This window comes from Mesocricetus auratus, unplaced genomic scaffold (genome assembly GCF_017639785.1).
Source record: "Mesocricetus auratus isolate SY011 unplaced genomic scaffold, BCM_Maur_2.0 Super-Scaffold_100015, whole genome shotgun sequence".
Lineage (NCBI taxonomy): Eukaryota > Metazoa > Chordata > Mammalia > Rodentia > Cricetidae > Mesocricetus > Mesocricetus auratus.
The window spans coordinates 21,660,055-21,681,015 of record NW_024429198.1 but is presented as its reverse complement, the minus strand read 5'-3'; positions in this window follow the sequence as shown (position 1 = coordinate 21,681,015).

Sequence of the window (20,961 nt, the reverse complement as noted above, 5' to 3'; positions counted from 1 at the left end):
TCATTCCAGCCTCCAGGCAGAGGTGCTCCTTAGAAGAAGAGATAACAAGAACCAGGAAACAGAGCTCTTCTGACACACCTGTCCTCCAGGACAGACAGAACTGCCAACCACACCACCCAACATTCCTGGACTGCTGAAACAAATGAATCAGAAGAGATCAAAAGGGACTTTTCATTCTAATCAGGGGTAAAGTCACCCAAGGAGGCATTACTATCCTAAACATATTCTAAACTCTGCAGTGCCCAATTCATCAAAAAATCTACTACTGGATTTAAAAACACAGATTAATATCAATCCATTAATGATGAGTGATTTTAATATCCCACTTCCTCCAACAGTCAGGCCATCTGGATAAAAAATACAGAACATCAGAATTAATCGACATCATACATCAAACGAACTTAACAGATATCTACAGAATGTTCCGCCCTAATTCCAAAGAATCCACATTCTACTCAGTAGCACATGGAAGCATTTCCAAAACAGATCGCATCCTGGGACACAACACAAATTTTTACAAATTCAAAAATACTCAATAAAGTACTTGCAAACAGAATACAGACATACATCAAAAAAGATTTTCCACCACGACCAAGTTGGCTTTATTCCTGGAATGAAGGGATAGCTTAACACATGCAAGTCAATAATAACAGATTAAAGACAAAAATAGATGCAAAAAGAGACTTTGACACTTAGTGCTACAAATTTCCCTTTTAGTACTGCTTTCACCAAGTCCCAGGGGTTTTGTTGTGCTGTTTTTATTTTCATTTTTTCTTTCTTGAATTCTTCCTCGACCCATCCATCATTTCACAATAAATTGTGTGAGCCCCATGAATTTGTGCACTTACTAGAGATTTGTTTGATGTCACCATTAAGTTTGATTGCATTGTGGTCAGATAGGATACAGGCAATAACTTCAACTTTTTTGAATTTGTAAAAATTTGTGTTGTGTTCCAGGATGAGGTCTGTTTTAGAAATGCTTCCATGCGCTACTGAGTAGAATGTGGATTCTTTGGAACTAGGGTGGAACATTCTATAGATATCTGTTAAGTCCATTTGATGTATGATGTCCGTTAATTCTGGTGTTCTCTTTTTATTTTGTGGGGCTAGAAGACCATGCCTCAACACAATAAAAGCTGTATGTGAGAAACCCACAACCAGCATCATCCTGAATGGAGAAAAGCTTGAAACAATCCCACAGACACCAAGAAGAAAATAGGGATGCCCATTATCGCAAACTCCATTTCAATCTTGTGCTCTAAATACATTTGTCCTACACAGAGGAATGTAGCCATCATCCCTCGTCAAGTAAACTTCTCTTTGCAACAGGTAGAGAGAGACCTTTATGGAAAACTATAATCAATCACAATGCAGAGTTGTAGAGCCCAATACCGATTAGATGTATCTACAAAACAACCTTAAAGTTCAAAAGTAAAGGGGAGGGGTAAGGGGGGATGTAAGAACCAGAGCTGAAGGGGCTTTGCTGAGTTTGTGTCTTCATAGTGAAGTCAGAAGCTACATGAAAAAGTCTCACCAACAGGATGCCTAAACATGAGCTGAACAAGGAAGAATTAGACATGTCAAAGAAGGTGGGAAGTTTGCACAGGAAACCGCAACCCTACAGGAAAAACTTCAGGCCATTAACAAATGCTGAGTGTAGAAATGTTCCCTAAGGAGGAACTCACCAACTGGTCATCCAATACCAAGTAATCAGCCCTGGAAACACACATACAAATAACATTAAAAGACCAAGCAGGTTATAGTTAAGAACATATATCTATAAACATATATGCATGTAACAATAAATAAGGACAAAAGAGGCCATGAATTTGAAAGAAAACAATGAGTATGAGGGAGGGTTTGGAGAGAGGAAAGGGAAGAGAAAAATGATTTGATTATAATCTCAAAAATTAAAAAAATCAAATAAAAAATAAGGAGTAGAATACCATCTACTGGTTGATGGGTAAAAAGTGTAAGAATTTAGGAAAAATCTATGATCTAATTGTGAGGGCTTAGAAATAATATATTTACTTTGTTAGCAATAAAAAAAGTTGTTATATTTTAAATAAAAATAATTGACCATTAAAAAATGAAGGAAAAGAAAATCTAAATACACCCCCTCCCTCCAAACAAAAACAAAAAACAAAAACACTTCCGTGGGATGGAAAGAGCAGAGACTTCATACAGGGCACAGACCTCCTCTGGGTGCTCGGCCGAGCTCTCCAGGGGAGTGAAATTAACCTCACTCACTTTTATGGAGATTTTTGACCCATTCAAAGGCAGATGGTGCCCCGGGGATCTAATTGTTTTAGAGGGAAGGGCACTAATAGTTCTTTGGGAATGCGGAAGACCTTACTAGGGACTCTAACCTCAGCACACCTTTTAAACCAGTGGACGGAAATTACACTTCTCCCCGGATAAACACGACCCAAATCCCTGCTTGAGGTCAGTGGTGAGCATTTTATTTACTTTTTCAGTCTGTGGTCTCAGAGCTTGCCTGTCTCTACTAAACAGAAGGTCCAAAGTAATTTATCTCCCCCATCACCAACGCATAGGCTCCTCGTCGATCTTTTTTCTTTTCTTTTCTTTTCTTTCTTTCTTTCGTCCTTCCTTCCTTTTTAAAAATTATTTATACTTATTTCTGCAGGGTTTCTCTGTGTAGCCCTGACTGTACTGAAACTCACTTTGTAGACCAGGCTGGCCTCGAACTCAGACATCCTGCTTCTGCCTCTCGAGGACTGGAATTAAAGGCGTGTGCCACCACCATCCAATTGAACTCATCTATCTTTAAACAATTTCAAATGTAGTTGTCTTTTTTTTAAATTGAATTTCACTTTTTAAACATTTTTCTAGTTTATAAATATCTTACCTTCTTTTGTTTCCTACACAGAAGGGAAAGAGAGTTTACCCCTGTATCTAGTTCTCTAGCAGGATTTGATGAGCAATTTCATGAAGACAAAATGTGCATCAGACCTATTGGGATGTAGGTAGACAAACTGTAGCGTATGGATATAATAAATATTGTTCTTTTTTACAGTTTCACTGTCTCATTGAAGCTTCATTTCAGAATGTAACTTTTATTAAAAACCCAGAGAAAACCTTATTCTTGTTTTCAAGTTAGAAGTATGAAAAATAGCTGGGAGGTAGCAGGTCATGCTTTTAATCCCAGGAGAAGCAAGTGGATCCATGAGTTTGAGATCAGCCTGGACTACAGAGGGAGTTCACAAACAGCCAGGGTCACACAGAGAAACCCTGTCTCGAAAAACAAAAAAGTATTAAAAAGAACGAACATGTAGATACATCTCAAGAGGCACAAAAAAGACTTAATTGGGCCGGACGGTGGTGGTGCACGCCTTTAATCCCGTCAGTTCTCTGTGAGTTCGAGGCCAGGCTGGACCAATAGCCTCCAAAATAATACAGAGAAACCCTGTCTCGCAAAACCAAAGAAAAAAGAAAAAAAAAGACTTAATTGGAAATATTATTCATCTATCTTTATGGGTTTAGTTGCTCAGTTCCCTTGATTTCTCTGGCTCTGTCAATTTTCTTTTTTATTGCATTTTGCATCCTTTATTTTCCTGGGGTAGATTAAATATATGAATGGAAATAAGCAGTTTTACTTATCTTAGTTTTGCATATCTCAGTATCTGTAGATTCATAACTTTCATCAATTCTGAAAAATTCTTCAATCACTACTTCAATTTTTAATTTAAAACTACATTTAACTTTACATATAACAGTAAACTTCACATATTAAGGAACACAATAATAGAATGATTTTATAGAGTTTTAAATGTTTCAGTTCATGATCACTTCATTTACCTTCTCTCCATGAAATATGTGAGAGCAATTTACCGAATCTACCAAGTCTTTTTGTTTTTCTGTTGAATTTGCTATGGTTTTATTTGTTTTAAGACACACTTTCAGTATGTAGCCCTGGCTAGCCTAGAACTCACTAAACAAACCAGGCTGGCCTTGAACTCATAAGATCTGCCTTCCTCTGTATCCCACACACCAGAGTTCAAAACATGGGACACCATGGCACCACAGTTGTTCCTTTGTTTTGTTTGTAACGAAAAGACATTTTTAATGGATTCATTTGCTTTGTTAAAGTAAACAATATTTTAATCATTGGCATAATTTATAAACAATCAATTGAAAATTAAGTATTTTACTGGCCATGTTAGATTCATATTCTTACTTCTTTGAACATTTTAAGCTAGGTATGGTAGGTAGCACACAGCTGTAATCTAAGCATTTAGGAGGTACATGCAGGAAGAGTCAGAGTTTAAAGCCAACCTGGGCTACAAAGCAAGAGCTTGTCTCATACATCACCAACAAAAAAATAATAATTAAAGTAAATTTAATTTGTTATAATTTATACCAAAATGTTTTCTTTTGTTTTTTTCACAAATTTCAGTGGACATGAGTAAATTCTGACAAATTATTCATCCAGGCAGCCAGCACTCCAAGTTATTGTTTCCATTTATTTATTTATTTATTGATCAGCCACCACACCCTGACTGTCTTGGAAGTCGCTCTGTGGACCAGGCTGTCCTTGAACTCAAAGACCCACCCTGATTAGTTATGTACTATCAAACCCAGCTGTTCCAGTGTCTTTTGCTCAGAATCATACATGGAAGATTCATCCACATTGTTGCATGAATCAATAATTTGTTCCTTTGGTATCTCAATAGTATCCCATTTTATGAACACATATATTGACATACAACTTGTTTATCTACATTCATTCCATTCATATTGGATGGATATGCATATATTTATCTGTTTATATAAATTGTCACAGAGTAAGACTGCATGTGTTCAATATGTGATATGACATGTAAAAAACATTGGTTGCCTCTGAGTAGCTTTTGTTGCTTTTATCTCTAGTACATCATTACTGTCCAATTCACTTGCCTTTCTCTTACTAGCTTCTGTTACACTAGACACCAGTTTACCTTAGGGAACAATCTCTCTGGCTTTCCAGTTCTTACTTTACAACACAGTACTTTCTTTTGAGGAGTATCCACTAGAGAAGACTGCTCAGACATGGGCTTCAGCCAATAAGGTCTTGATTAGCTGGCCAGCCACTACATTGGATATCTGGGATCCCAGTGTAACCCCAAGCCTTTCTCAGAGTACAAAAAAATCGTGTCTTAGGTTAACTGGTCATACTCCAGTTAACAAGAACAGTTAGGCAGAAGAGGAACTACAAAAGCCAAAAAGCAAAGTTAGTACACTTACAGACTTTGCCAGAACTATGGACTTTGAAGGATTAGGTCTTTGTTTTTTGTTTTCGTAGGTGATGTTATATCTACATGCTGGATTTTTACAGTCTGAATGGTGTTTCCACCATGGAGTCAGTTGTGCTAAGGTGTGAGGACCTATTAAAGACTAGGGCCCTGTTATATCTCTACTTTGTGTCATGACTCTTTATGTACTTTGTATATTTATGTGTTTTCAGTTACTAGACTTCGATTCTAAACCATATTTAGATTTGTCTGTTATATAGTACTTAGCAGACAGCCTATAAGAACTAAGTATGTGTTATTTAGTACTTAGCAAACCGACTGGCCTATGAGAACCTATTAAGTGTCTACTGCATAGATGAATAAATAAGTTGACATTTCTCGCAAAAGTAGCATCAATGGCTCCCCATTTTGTAGCTTATCACTCAAAATCATGTACAAGTAGCACCAACCAAGCTTTGCATAAGCATCCTATGATTTTTCATGTGTAATACCTCTTTTCCTTGTTAATGTTTGTTCAGGCTTCCATGCCTTACACACACACACACACACACACACACACACACACACACACACACACACATTTGTGCACACATACACACACAATCTCCTTTCTGCCAACTTCATGAATATTAGCTCAGGCCACTTAGCCTGATGACATGAGGTAGAGCTATGGGACCCACATGGAGGAAGGTAAGAACTAACTCCCACAAGTTTTCCTCTGTTCTCCACATGTGCCCCCCCATACGCACATAAATAATTAAATGTTAAAGGGGGGTAAGCATTAAGAATCTTAATGTTTGGGCTTCTGGAAGTCCCTTCTACCATCTACCTTGGTCAACACTGACCAATTACAAACTACAGTTGTAGACTGTGCCCAGTAGGGGGAGGTGTGCCCATAATCTCCCACTGAAAGTGAGGCTCTTCTATAGCTGGGGAGATTTAAAGAGGCCACATTTACAGACCCTCTAACAAAGTATAGAACTAGACAACACTTCAGTCCCCCATTCCTCTAAGCATTCACAAAATGGGATGTTAGCAGTTGCAGTACTAGCCAAACTGCAACTATGTCAGCCTAAATCACAAAGACACTTAATTTTAATCTGGAAGGAGCATACTCTGTTTGCCTCCTTATTAAAAACTAACAACAACAAAATCAAAACCAAACCAAACAAGCAAACAAAAAACACTGATAGATTGAGAAATCTATGTTGGTGACTTGGAAACAGTAAAGGGAAATTGAAGATCTTACCTCTGATAAGCAGAGATTAACTTCAAAGAAAAATAAAATCTGTGCTGCCTCCATTGTTTTTTACCCCATCAACTTCTCTTCTCTGCTTCAACTTTAGAACTGTGTTTTGTACAGTACTACACAGTAGTTATCTCTACAAGTTTATCCATGCTTAAGATACCATAGGATCCTACCTGATTTGAATGTTAGTCACACCAGAAGTAAAGTCATCTGGAAAGACATCAACTGTGTGACATCACCAGGAAGGAAAACATAGCTCATGGGGGATTTCGTGGAGTCCAGTCTTCAAAGTCCTAATGCAGTGGAAAGGTATCTGTCTTTCACACAGAAGGGAAAAAGATCTAGGGCAGTGAAATCGGAGGCCAGAACAATTAATGATGAATCAGAGCCCAAGACCTAGCAAGTGGGACCTGTTTCATGTATGAGGCTCTATGTCTACAAGACATTTGTTGCTAGGAATGGAGTCCTAACCAGATTGCTTTTGTGCTTAGGTCCCTTACAAACACACTAAGAAGGTAATGTAAATATTGGAATCTTCATAAATATCTAGAAAGACAGCTAGACTTTGGATTCTTATGATTGTCTCATAGGTATATATTGTTTGTGTTTGTTTTAGAATACAGACTTTCTATGTAGCCTGAATGGCTTTAAACATTGTAGTCTAGGCTGGCTTTAAACTTAAAAAGCCTAGCTCACTAAACATTTTTAAAGAGAACTTTTGACCAAATTTATTGAGGAAAAAGCAAAATCCACAATGGGCATTGTACCAGTTAGTATAGATTGTATTAATTTCCTTTTATTTGTTTGGACAGTTGAGTAAACAGTGAAGGAGTTTTAGGATATTGGGCAATTATGCTTCCCTTGAATCTCCAGTATAAGTATACAGCTCACATTATAACAGAAGCAGTATAGAAATGTCAAAAAGGCCGGATGGTGGTGGCGCACACCTTTAATCCCAGAACTAGGGAGGAAAAGGCAGGCGGATCTCTGTGAGTTCGAGACCAGTCTGGTCTACAAGAGCGAGTTCTAGGACAGTCTCCAAAGTGACAGAGACTCTGTCTCAAATGCACCCCACTTCAAAAAAAGAAATGTCAAAAAGTATGTTAAAAATAGTGCTACAGCAGGAACCAGGAATGACACACCTGTAATTCCAGGCTGAAACAAGATGATAATGACTTCTAAGCTAGTCTAGGCTACATAGTGAGAAGCTACCTCAACAAATAACAAGGATGCTTACCAATACCATGCTGCGGATGGAGGTAAAGTTTGTTTTTGTTTTGTTTTGTTTTGTTTTGTTTTTTTCAAAACAGAGTTTCTCTGAGTAGTTTTGGAGCCTGTCCTGGAACTCAGTCTTTGGACCAGGCTGACCTTGAACTCACAAAAATCCACCTGCCTCTGCCTCCCAAGTGCCAGGATTAAAGACGTGCCACCACCACCCGGCTGGAGGTAAAGTTTTGGATGGAACACTTACCTAGCATGTATGAGTTCCTGGGTTCCATTCTCTGAACTCTAAAAACATCAAATAACTAACAAATAAATGAATAAACAAACAAATCGGCAGTGCTTGATCTCAATGGCATTCAATGTTTATGGCTCTCCTGGTGGTGGATCACAATGTACCTGACAAATACTCATTACATTTCAACACAGTGTTACTCCAAAGCAGTATTCTATTGTGATTACTCTCTTCTACATCACTGAAGGGAAAAAATTTAAAAATCTTTCCAGCAAGTTTCTTTTTCATCCTTAACCTAACCTTTTATTTGTAATTGTGCCAAATTTTATACATTATCTTTAGGACTCCCCTCGGGAACAGGTTTGTACAAATTCAAATTAGATATTAACTAAGTGGATGATTTTAGTCAGAAATAGAACTCAGAAGTCCTGGGTTCATCTGAGATCCCAGGGGTGAGGTGGGTGGGACAACTCTCAGAAGAGAGACTTCTTTGACTTCACAAAAACACAACTGTTCTTTCCTGAACTGTCACTATTAAAAATTAATCTAAGAATTAAGGTTTCAAATGAGGTAGGAGGATGGGGGATGAAAAAGCAAGGAGCACCAGACAAATATGGTTTAAATATTTATGATTTCTCATTTGAAATGAGAAAAAAAACCCTCTCTGCTTTCAAGAATCAGAGTGCCATAGTAATGAATACTTCCGATACTTTCTATTAAGTAGGATGGGTTTTGACTTCGAAGGAGCATGTGGGGTAAAGCATCAGCCACCATGGACATTGCTTGGCTGCATCCCCGGAGTATCAGTCTCCTCACACTTCAGTCCAGTCCTTCCAGAGGGAACTCTGAACTGATGAGTACATTTTTTTAACCGTAGAGTGGACAATGAGATGCAGGCATAACCTGGATAGGGTCCTGGAAGCTTCTGCATAGGGCTCTCAGTCATGGGGGAGGAGGTTAGGAGGGTTCTTTTGATATTCCACTCACATCTCCTGTTTCCGCTCTTAAATATAGACATAATGGATATAGTCATCTTGTATCTCCAGGTAGAACTCCAGAAAAGAAGCCATACCTTGAGGATGCTAAAGAACAAAAGGTACCTGCACACTGATGACCATGTTGTCGTGCTCACCTGAACTGTTACCTAACTTGGAATATGCTTTACATAACAGAAAGATTCTTAATTCTTCCTTGGGTTTTTACTATGATCTCACTGGCACAGCAAACTCAATGCCCATTATACGTTAATTCCCTCTGTCTACCTGTCTATCTATCATCTATCTATCTAGCTCTCACTCCACTCATCTGCTCCCGAGTCCTTCATTTCTTAGGATCTCAATATCTTCATGCTATAGAACTCTAAAAGATACCATGCATATACAGTAGCCTATGAACAACTCTTTCTTTTTTCTTTTTTTTCTATTTAAATTAGAAGCAATCTTGTTTTACATGTCAGTCCCAGTTCCCTGTCCCTTCCCTCCTCCCATGCCCCCAACAACCCCCTATCCAAACCCCTTTCTGCTCCCCAGGGAGAATGAGGCCTTCCATGGGGAATCTTCAAAATATGTCATATCATTTGGAGCAAGGTCTAGGCCCTCCCCAATGTGTCTAAGCTGAGAGAGTATCCCTCTAAGTAGAATGGGTCCCAAAGTCCATTCCTATACTAGGGATAAATACTGATCCACTACCAGAGGCCCCATAGATTGACCAACCCTCCTAGCTGACACCCACATTCAGGGGATCTGGGTATGTCCTGTGCTGGTTTCCCAGATATCAGTCTGGGGTCCATGAGCTTCCCCATGTTCAGGTCATCTGTTTATGTGGGTTTCTCTAGCCTGGTCTTGACCCCTTTGCTTATCACTCCTCCCTCTCTGCAACTGGATTCCAGGAGTTTGGCTCAGTGTTTAGCTGTGGGTGTCTGCTTTGCTTCCATCACCTACTGGATAAAGGCTCTAGGATGGCATATAAGGTAGTCATCAATCTCATTATTGGGGAAGGGCATTTAAGGTAGCCTCTCCACTATTGCTTAGATTCTTAGTTGGGGTCATCCTTGTGGATCTCTGGACATTTCCCTAGTTCCAGCTTACTCTTCAAACCTATAATGGCTCCCTCTATTTTATGGTATCTCTTTTCTTGCTCTCCTCTATTCTTCCGCTGACTCAATCTTCCTGATCCCTCATGTCCTCCTCTCCCCTCCTCTTCTCCCCTTCTCTTTCTCTGAACTCCCTCTCCCCTCCCACCATGCTCTCAATGAGTTCAGGAGATCTTGTCCCTTTCCCCTTTTCCGGGGGACCACGTATGTCTCTCTTAGGGTCCTCCTTGTTTCCTGGTGGTGTGGATTGTAGGCTGGTTGGTAATCATTTGCTCTATGTCTAAAACCCATATATGAGTGAGTACATACCATGTTTGTCTTTTTGTGACTGGGTTACCTCACTCAGGATGGTTTGCCTGTGAATTTCAAGATTCCTTTGTTTTTTTCTGCTGAGTAGTTCTCCATTATGTAAATGTACCACATTTTCTTTATCTGTTTTTCAGTAGAGGGGCATCTAGGTTGCTTCCAGGTTCTGGCTACTACAAATAATTGTGCTATGAACATAGTTGAACAGATGTCCTTGTTGTGTGAATGTGCATCATTTGGGCATATGCCTAAGAGTGAAATTGCTGGGTCTTGTGGTAGACTGAGTCCCATTTTCCTGAGGAACCGCCACACTGATTTCCAAAGTGGCTGCATGAGTTGGCACTCCCACCAGCAGTGGAGGAGTGTTCCCCTTCCTCCACATCCTCTCCAGCATAAACTGTCATTGGTGTTTTTGATTATGGCTATTCTGAGAGGAGTAATATGGTATCTAGAGTTGTTTTGATTTGTATTTCCCTGATGGCTAATGGTGTTGAGCACTTTTTTCAGTGTCTTTCAACCATTTTAGACTCCTCTATTGAGAATTCTCTATTTACTTCTGTACTCCACTTTTTAATTGGATTATTTGGTGTTTTTGAGACTAGCTTCTTGAGTTCTTTGTAAATTTTGGAGATCAGCCCTCTGTCAGATGTGGGGTTGGTGAATATCTTTTCCCATTTTGTGGGCTGCCTTTTTGTCTTGTTGACTGTTTTCTTTACCTTACAGAAGTTTCTCAGTTTCAGGAGGCCCCATTTATTAATTGTCAAACTAAGTGTCTGGGCTACTGGCGTTATGTTCAGGAAGAGTTCTCCTGTACCAATTCATTCAAGGGTACCTCCCATTTTTTCTTCTAAGACGTTCATTTTGGCTAGATTTATGTTGAGGTCTTTGATCCATTTGTACTTAATTTTTGTGCATGGTGATAGATATGGATATATCTGCAGTCTTCTACATGTTCGCATCCAGTAATTCCAGCACCATTTGTTGAAGATGCTTTCTTTTTTCCATTGTATAATTTTAGTGTCTTTGTCAAAAATCAAATGTTCATGGGTGTGTGGGTTAATATCAGGGTTTTCAATTTGATTCCATTGGTCTACCTGTCTATTTTTGGGCCCAAACCAGGCTGTTTCAGGACTATAGCTCTATAATAAAGCGTGAAGTCAGGGATGGAGATGCCTCCAGAAATTCCTTTATTGTACAGGGTTGTTTTGGCTATCCTGGGTTTCTTGTTTTTCCATATAAAGTTAAATATTGTTCCTTCAAAGTATGTGAAGAATTGTGCTGGTATTTTGATGGGTATTGCATTGAATCTGTAAATTGCTTTTGGCAAGATTGCCATTTTTACTATGTTGATCCTACCTATCCAAGAGCATTTTCTGGTACCTTCTTTAATTTCTTTCTTAAAACACTCAAAGTTCTCATTATACAGGTCTTTCACTTGTTTGGTTACTGTTACCACAAGATATTTTATGTTGCTTGTTTCCATTGTGAAGGGTGGTGTTTCTCTGATTTCTTTCTCAGTTCAGTTATCGTCTGTATATAATAGGGCAACTGATATTTTTTAGTTAATCTTGTATCCTGCCACTTTGCTCAAGGTGTTTACCAGCTGTAGGAGTTCCCTGGTAGTTTTTTGGGGACACTTATGTAAACTATCATATCATCTGCAAATAGTGAAAGTTTGACTTCTTTTCCAATTTGTGTCCCCTTGATCTCCTTTTATTGTCTTATTACTCTAGCTAGAACTTCAAGCACAATATTGAAGAGATATGGAGAGAGTGGACAGTCTTGTCTTGTTCCTTATTTTATTATTTTTTATATTTTGGTTTTTCGAGACAGGGTTTCCCTGTGTAGCTTTGGAGGCTGTCCTGGAACTCTGTAGACCAGGCTGGCCTCGAACTCACAGAGATCTGCCTGCCTCTGCCTCCCTGGGATTAAAGGCATGCACCACCAACGCCCAGCTCTTGTTTTATTTTAGAGGAATTGCATTGAGTTTCTCTCTATTTAGTGTGATGTTGGCTGTTGGTTTGCTGTATACTGCTTTTATTATGTTTAGGTATGTTCCTGTTATCCCTGATTTCTCCAAGATCTTTATCATGAAGGAGTGTCAGATTTAGTCAAAGGCTTTTTCAGCATCTAGTGAGATGATCATGTGATTTTTTAAAAATTTTTCAGTTTGTTTATATGGTGAATTACATCGATGGATTTTTGTATGTTAAACCATCCCTGCATCCCTGGGATGAAGCCTACTTGATCATGGTGGATGATTTTTCTGATGTGTTCTTGGACTCGATTTGCCAGCATTTTGTTGAATATTTTTGCATCAATGTTCATTAAGGATATTGGTTTGAAGTTCTCTTTCTTAGTTGTGTCTTTGTGTGGCTTGAGTACCAAGGGGATTGTAGCCTCATAAAAAGAGTTTGGCAGTAGTAAGTCACCTGCTTCTATTGTGTGGAATACTTTGAGGAGTATTGGAATTAGCTCTTCTTTGAATTTCTGGTAGAATTCTGCACTGAAGCCATCTGGGCCTGGGCTTTTTTTGGTTGGGAGAATGCTTCTATTTCATTAGGGGTTATAGGCCTATTTAAATTGCTTATATATTCTTGATTTAATTTTGGTAAGTGACATCTATCCAGAAAATTGTTCATTTTCTTTAAATTTTCAAATTTCTGGAGTACAGGTTTTCAAAGTATGACCTGGTGATTCTCTGGATTCCCTCAGTGTCTGTTGTTATGTCCCTCTTTTCATTTCTGATTTTGTTAATTTTCATATTCTCTCTCTGCCTTTTGGTTAGTTTGGATAAAGGTTTGTCTCTCTTGTTGATTTTCTCGAAGAATCAACTCTTTGTTTCATTAATTCATTGTATTGTTTTCTTTGTTTCTACTTTATTGATTTCAACCCTCAATTTGATTATATCCTGGTGTCTACTCCTCCTGGGTGAGTTTGCTACTTTTTTGTTCTAAAGCTTTCAGTTGTGCTGTTAGTTCTCTAGTGTGACTATTCTCCAGTTCATTTGGGCACTTAGTGCTATGAACTTTCCTCTTCAAAGTGTCCCAAGTTTGGGTACATTGTTTCTTCATTCTCATTGAATTCTAGGAACTCTTTTATTTGTTTTCCTTTTTTTTCCTTGACCCAGGAATGGTGCAATTGTGCATTGTTCATTTTCCATGAGTTTGTAGGGTTTCTGAAATTTATGTTGCTGTTGAATTCTAACTTTAAAGCATGGTGGTCTGATAAGATACAGGGGATTATTCCAATTTTTTTGTACCTCTTGACGTTTGCTATATTGCCAAATATGTGGTCAGTTTTAGAGGAGGTTCCATGTGAAGCGAAGAAGAAGGTATATTCTTTTGTGTTCTTATACTGTTTTCTTCCTATCCCTTCTTCCAGTGGGTACCGGTGGGGTCTCTCCCTCTCCTGGTGGGTACGGGACTAAGCTTCTCTTCCGGTGGGTGCAAACAGGTCCAATACTCCGATGACTCTCTTCTTCCCATGGGTGGAGGCTGGACTAGCACCATGACACTGGTAGACTCTGGATGGGCTGTTCTGCCAGGATGGGTTCCCCAATGGGCAGGCCCCAAGTCTCAGGAGGCTCTGAGCAGGGCACCAGAAGGTAGGCAGGAAACAGGCCCATGCTTACCTCCTCCTGTGGGTGGAGGCGGGACTAGCACCTTGAGGCTGGCAGACTCTGGATGGGCTGCTCTGCTGGGACAGGTTAACCAGGATGCCTCTTGTCTCTTTCTTTGTTTTGGATTTTTTTAATTTAAATTAGAAACATGCATGCTTCAAATGTCAATTCCAGCTCCCCCACCCTTGTCCCTCTACCAGCCCCACCCCCAGCCCAATCCCCACATCATTCCCCAGGGAGGGTGAGGCCTTCCTTGTGGGGATCTCTAAAGTTTGATATTTCATCCAGGGCAGGATCTAGGCCCTTCCCCACGTGTTCAGGCTGAGAGAGCATCCCTCCAAGTGGAATGGGCTCTTTCTTTGTTGAATGGAATGGAGATCTTGCTACTGATCATAAACATAAAGACAGCCAGGAAACTTATTTCCTGTCAGAAAAACAAAAACATGATAATGGTAAAAGTAATGACTGTCATTTTTTATGACATAGCTTATTGTGTCATAATATATTCTACATATATTGACCCATAAGGAGTCCCTGAAGCACACGGTGTTACTCTGATAAAGAAATCGAGGCACTGAAAGATTGAGCCATTTGCTCAGTATCTCACAGTTGGTAAAACAGAATTTGAAACCAGGTTTTATGTAAGCCCTGGGCTCACAAATGTTCCCAGTTAACTGAACCAGCATACTGCCCCACTCATTCCAAAACAGGCAACATCACACTATATACACTAAGCTGAGAGCTTGGTGGCAAGCTCCTTGGAGATAGGATACTTGTGTCTTTTCACTGTTCCCAGAAGCCTAGTGCTTGCAATACTATTTGGAATATGACTGACATGAAGTAATTAATTATTGAGTGGCTGAAGGAAGGATGCGGGTATCAATGAATACAAAAGATGGCTCAGGATCCCAGGAAGGGTGTTTATGATGATGGCTGTAAAACTGCTTTTGGGGTTGCTGTGTGTGCTGGTTTGAATGAGTATGACACCCCCTTTCCCCACCATGTGCTCAGATATTTGAATACTCGTCCCTAGTTGGAGGAACTGTTTGGGAAGGATTAGGAGGTGTGATCTTGTTGAAGGAGGTGTGTCACTGAGGGCAGGCTTTGAAGTTTCAAAGATCCCTGTCATTTCCAGCCAGATATTTGTGCCTTGTGTTTATGTCTCAAGCTCTCTGCTACTGTTCCAGCACCATGCCTGCCTGACTGTTGTCCTGCTCTCTGCCATGATAGTCATTGGCTGTAGCCTTCTGAAACTCTAAGCCCCAAATAAATTCTTTATTCTATGCCACGGTGTCTTATCAGCAATAGAAAAGAAATGAAGATACCACAAGAGACTAGTCCAAGCAGAAACACTTGTTATAAGTCTGCACCACAGGTATTTGCCGTGGAGTGGCCCCAGACCGGGTCACTCAGGGCTTTTCTTCATCTTTCATGCACAGCTCTGTCCTTCCATACTCTAACATATACTTTTAGTGTTCCTTGAAGAAGAAAACTACAAAAACAACAACAACAAACAAGCTATATACCTTACATAGCTATTATTCTGTGGCTAGACTCGGCTCAACACAATACTTTTTTTGTTTGTTTGTTTGGGTTTTTTTTTTACAGACAGGGTTTCTCTGTATTGCTTTGAAGGTTGTCCTGGAACTCACTCTGTAGACCAGGCTGGCCTCGAACTCACAAAGATTTGCCTGCCTCTGCCTCCCGAGTGCTGGAATTAAAGGCGTGCACTATCAACATAATACTTCTCTTTCAGACTAGCTCAGCACGTTGCAGCCAGACTTCTCATCACCAGGAACATCAGTCACTTGCAGGCTTGCTTTTACTGGTGTTGTGCGAGCTCTATTCTCCCTAAATAGGACAACAAGGGGAGACCAAAGAAGAAATTGTTTTACCCGAGTCTGGCTTGGTAAACTAATGAGTTTAATTGGAATTCCTTGGAAGAGAATGGAAAACTTATTAATGGCTACACCAGTGAAGAAAATCTGCCCCCCAACCCCCCACCCCCTCACCCCCGCACTGCCCCCCCCGTCCCGTGTGTGTGTGTGTGTGTGTGTGTGTGTGTGTGTGTGTGTGTGTGTGTGTGTATCCCTGCCACAGTTAACTACCTATAATACTCAGGCAGGACATGTCAAAATAACAAGTTCCTCCGTGCCACCCATAGACTGTTACCGGTCCTGGTATTGTGTAGGTCTCACCTGGATAATCACAGCTGCTGAGAGTTCAAGATAGCAAGGGTTATTTCATGCCCAGAGGACATGTGAGGACAGCTGGATTGATGAGCTACGAGTCTCTCCTCCGAGGCTTGGACTTCTCATGCTTTGTGTCTTGGTATCCAGAGGGCCATCCCAGCAGTAAGTATTTTACAAATCAGGAAAAGAAGCTTCCAGATCAGTGAAGAGTTTGACTTAGAGCTGTCACAAGGCTATTTCCATTGTATCCCATTGGTCCGCCCATATTCCAGGAGGTAGGGAAATACACCCCTCCCCCGATGGGAGGATTGGAAAGACCACATTGTGGAAAAGAATGTGGGATGGGTGATGTTGTTGCAGTCATCTTTGGAAACTATGAACCATCATACTCTGCCTTGGCACTAACCTACATCAATCCAGCTGCTGTTAGCTTCAATTTTTACACTGTTGGGAATTTAGTTGGGCACAGAATGATATTTAGTTTCCCAGGTTACAGCTTAGGTTTTAACTGCTATTATTGGTTCATACCCTTTTATTTAGTTTCTTTTGTATTTGTTTTTTCAGGATAAGATTTCTCTGTGTAACAGCCCTAGTTGTCCTGGGACTCACTCTGTAGACCAGGCTGACCTCAAACTCATAGAGATCCACCTGCCTCAGCCTTCTGAGCGCTAGTCTCTTAAAAGCCCCCTCTTCTTCAGAAACTTTCTTCCTCCACATTCATCAAATCAACAAATTCTGACTGACATAGTTCATGTGCCAACCCAAAAGTATCTTTGAACATTGTGATAGTTTGAATGTAATTGATCCCCATAAGCTCATAGGGAGGTAGCACCATTGGTTGTGGCCTTGTTGGATGAAGTGTGTCACTGTGGGGGTGGACACTGAAGTCTCCTTTGCTCAAACTACATTCAGTATGATGTTCAATTTACTTCCTGTTGCCTACGGACTTTCAGCTCCTTCTCCAGCACCATGTCTGTCTGTACACTACCATGTCCTGCCATGATGATAATGGACTGAACTGCTGAACTGTTAGCAACCTCAAGTAAATGTTTTCCTTTGTAAGAGTTGTTGTAATCGGCTAAGCACTGAGCTGAACTCAAGAAATCCAGTGACAGAGAGGGAGGCCAGATGACCGAAGGGATTAAGACTGGGCCGTTTTAACCCCCAGAAACAGCTGACCTGACAAGCATTAGCTCTTGAATCCCAGACTGATGCCTGGGAATCCAGCATGGGACTGATCAAGACCCCCTGAATGAGGGTGTCAGTGAGGAGGCCTAAGTAATCTATTGAGCCTTGGGTAGTAGATCAGTATTTATCCCGGGTATACAAATGGACTTCTGACTCCCATCCAACAATGAGAGATGCACTCTTACCTTGAACTCTTGGGGGAGGGTCTAGGCCCTGCCTGGATGAAATGACAGACTATAGACACCCCCATGGAGGGCCTCACCCTCCCTGGGGAAATGAGGGGATATTGGGCGGGTTGGTGGGAGGGCACGGGAGAAGGGGAGGGAAACTGAGAGGGGCCTGGAATTGACATGTGAAGCAACCTTGTTTCTAATTTAAATTAAAATTTAAAAATAAAAATATATAAAAAAAGAGTTGTTGTGATAAAAATGTTTAAATTTTTTAATTTTAAAAAATATATATGATGCAATAAAAAAAACAGTTGCTGTGGTCATGGTGTCTCTTCAGAGCAGCAGAAACCTTAACTAAGACAAACATAACTCGCCTATGCCTTTCATTTATCACTCCTGACTCATCTTCCCTACATTTTTACTGGCCAGTCTTTCATAGAAGGAGAGATAGAGCAAGAGAACTCCTTCTCTGGACATGTCATTTAGTGTTCTTCAGAGAAGTGGAAGGAATTAGTACAGCTATTTAAAAGGAATTAATTGGTTCACATCACTGGAAACATGGAAGCTCCATGACTTGTCATATCCAAGATGGTAAAGTAGGAAGGCCAGTTGTAAGATGCAGTAAGAGACTAAAGATCCAAAAACCTTCAAGGCCTGAAGACAGAAGGATATCAATATCCCAACTCCAGAAGAATGGAAAAGAGAAAAGATTAAAAAATAAATAAACTAGAAAAAATGAAATTAATCACTCTTTTTTCCCAATCTGGGAATTCAATGGATCAAATGATGCTATCTACTTTGGAAAAGACAATCTCCTTTATTAGTCTACTAACTCAAATGCTAGCTGCTTGAAAACATGCACCACACATACACACACAAATGCACACATACATGCACACACACACATGCACACACATATACCTAAGCACACACACACACATGCACATATACACACACATTCACACATTCTATCAGCCAGCTAAGTGGGTATCCCTTAATGCCATCAAAGTGACATGTAAAATTGACCGTCCCAATGGAAGAAGTCAAAAGCACCCATTTCAAAGTAGGATAAGTGTTCACATACACAAAGGAAGATTTCGCACTCCAGGCCACTGTTTCCTCAGGCTAATGATGGCCCTCAGTCCATAGACCTCTAAGAGCACTCAATGAGTTAATTCACCGACAACGCGCAGTTATGCTTCATGCACAGACAATTGTAGATAACCAGGTTTCTTCAGCTAAGCTGCTGTCTTCAGTCTGTGAAATAAAAAACACAAGCAGCCACTGCTCTGTACTGAGCTCCCCATTGGACCCAAGAGACCAGACTAAAAGTAAAAATGAGGTCACCCACGCCTAAATTCCAGGTCACTGAACTGAAACTAAGCGGTTTAGCTGACCTTTGAGAAGTCAGGATTAGAGAGATAACAGCAAAATTTCCCAAACAGGCCAGCTTTAGTTGGAATGGTAATGGAGTTCATTTTGCTTTACTCCTTACAAACAACAACAAAGCAGAGATCTGGAGTGACCTGACGTTAGCAATCTTTTATTTTCTTCTTGTTCTGTCAACCTCTCCCACCTTGCAAGGAAAATAATTTTGAAAGGATCGGTCATTTTGCATTCTTCTGTAAAAAAATTTTCAACTTACTCTTTGAGAATTTCACAAAGTGTTATGATCATGTCCACCCCTATTTCCCTTCCTCAGCACCCAATATGTCCCCCTTCCAACCTCATGACATATATATATATATATATATGTATGTATATATATGCTACTGTACCCAGTTAGTGTGGATTGTATACATATGGGCATGCCAGTTGGCCACAAACACAAAGAAAACTGGCTATCCCTCCCCAGAAAGCATCAGGCTGTCAGCAGCCTCTCATCTAGGGATTTATTGACTTGATCATGCTTAGGTAACCATAGCTGCTTGTGCCTTCCTGAGTCTACTAGCTGCATCATATCCTGAGAACAGCAGTCCAAAGTACTCTTCCTCCTCTAGTTCTTACTTGTTTTTTCACCTCCTCTTCTTGAACCTTGCGGAGGGTAGGCTAGAGGCATCGGCATGGACATTCCATTTCAAGCTGAGCCCACACAGTAATTGATTCTCAGAATTTTGACCCAATATAAGTCTCTACATTAACCATTGCAGAAAGACACTTCTCTGTCCAGTGTCGAGGACATCCCAAATATGTACATAAACATATTTCAAAGGCAGTTTGAGAATGTGACTCTTTAGTAAAATAATAATAGCAGACTCTTCCCTAGAACCTATATCTTCTAGAGCTGTGGGCATTTGGCCAGGTTTGCAGTACCAGGCACAAATTCTTTCCTGTAAAAACAATCCTAAAATTCAATCAAAACTGGTTGGTTACCCCAGTAATGATTGTGCAACTATTGCGCTAGTGGGCATATGTTACCTGGCAGGTCCCAACACATAGCACCTTCTGGTGTCAAAAAAGCTAGCCAGGAGGGAGTAAGTTACCTGGTCATTTTGAAATTGACTTCTCTGTGTTTTGCCACCAAACACTGGCCATATATACATCATACGTGTGTGTATGCAGATATATACATATATATACATATATAGAGAGAGACTTTATGTCCAACTATAGAGATTTATTACTACTTTATTCACAACTGCTAGTAAATGGAATCAGCCTAAATGTCCATCAATAGATAATGACAATGTTGCATATATACACAATTGGATTTTATTCAGCAATGAAGACAAATAAAATCATGATACTTACTGGTAAATGGATGGACCTGGAAAAATTATACTAAGTAAAGTAACTCAGGCCCAGAAAGATGAATGTCAAGTATGTCCTTTCACATATGCTGATCCTAGCTTCAAATCTTTGAATTTATATGCTTAACTGGGAGCACACGTTAGAACCAGGAAACTAAAAAGGAGCCATTAGACAGGGTTTGCAGAAAGGGGAGTGACAGAGTCTAGGTAAAATGAAAGCAGAGAGGACGGATACTAGGGCTGAAAAGGCTCAAGCAGGGAGAAGTGTGGGCAGTCAGAAGGTTGGGAGAAGGTTAACCAAATGGAAGAATGCATGAAAAAGCCTCATGGAAACCTACTGTCTTGAAACCCAATTTAAGTACTATTATTAGAGATAACAGTGGGACACGCATGAGATGGAGAAGGGAGACTGGCTCTGAGAGGGTTAAGCGGGGAGGTGGAGGGCGGCTTAAGAGGGGGAGTGGGAGGGAGAAGAGATTGGTTTAACAAAACTAGGGGTGTAGGAAAAGGACTTAGGGAAACAGAGCTTAGGGGACCGAATCTTAGGGGCTCACTTGCCACTCAGTATAGCAGAAACAGCAAACTCCCAGGCCTAGTGAGAGACTATGTTTCAATAAATGAGGTAGAACTGCAATAGAAGAAGACAACACTGGTCATTCACCTCTACCTCTACACATGCACATA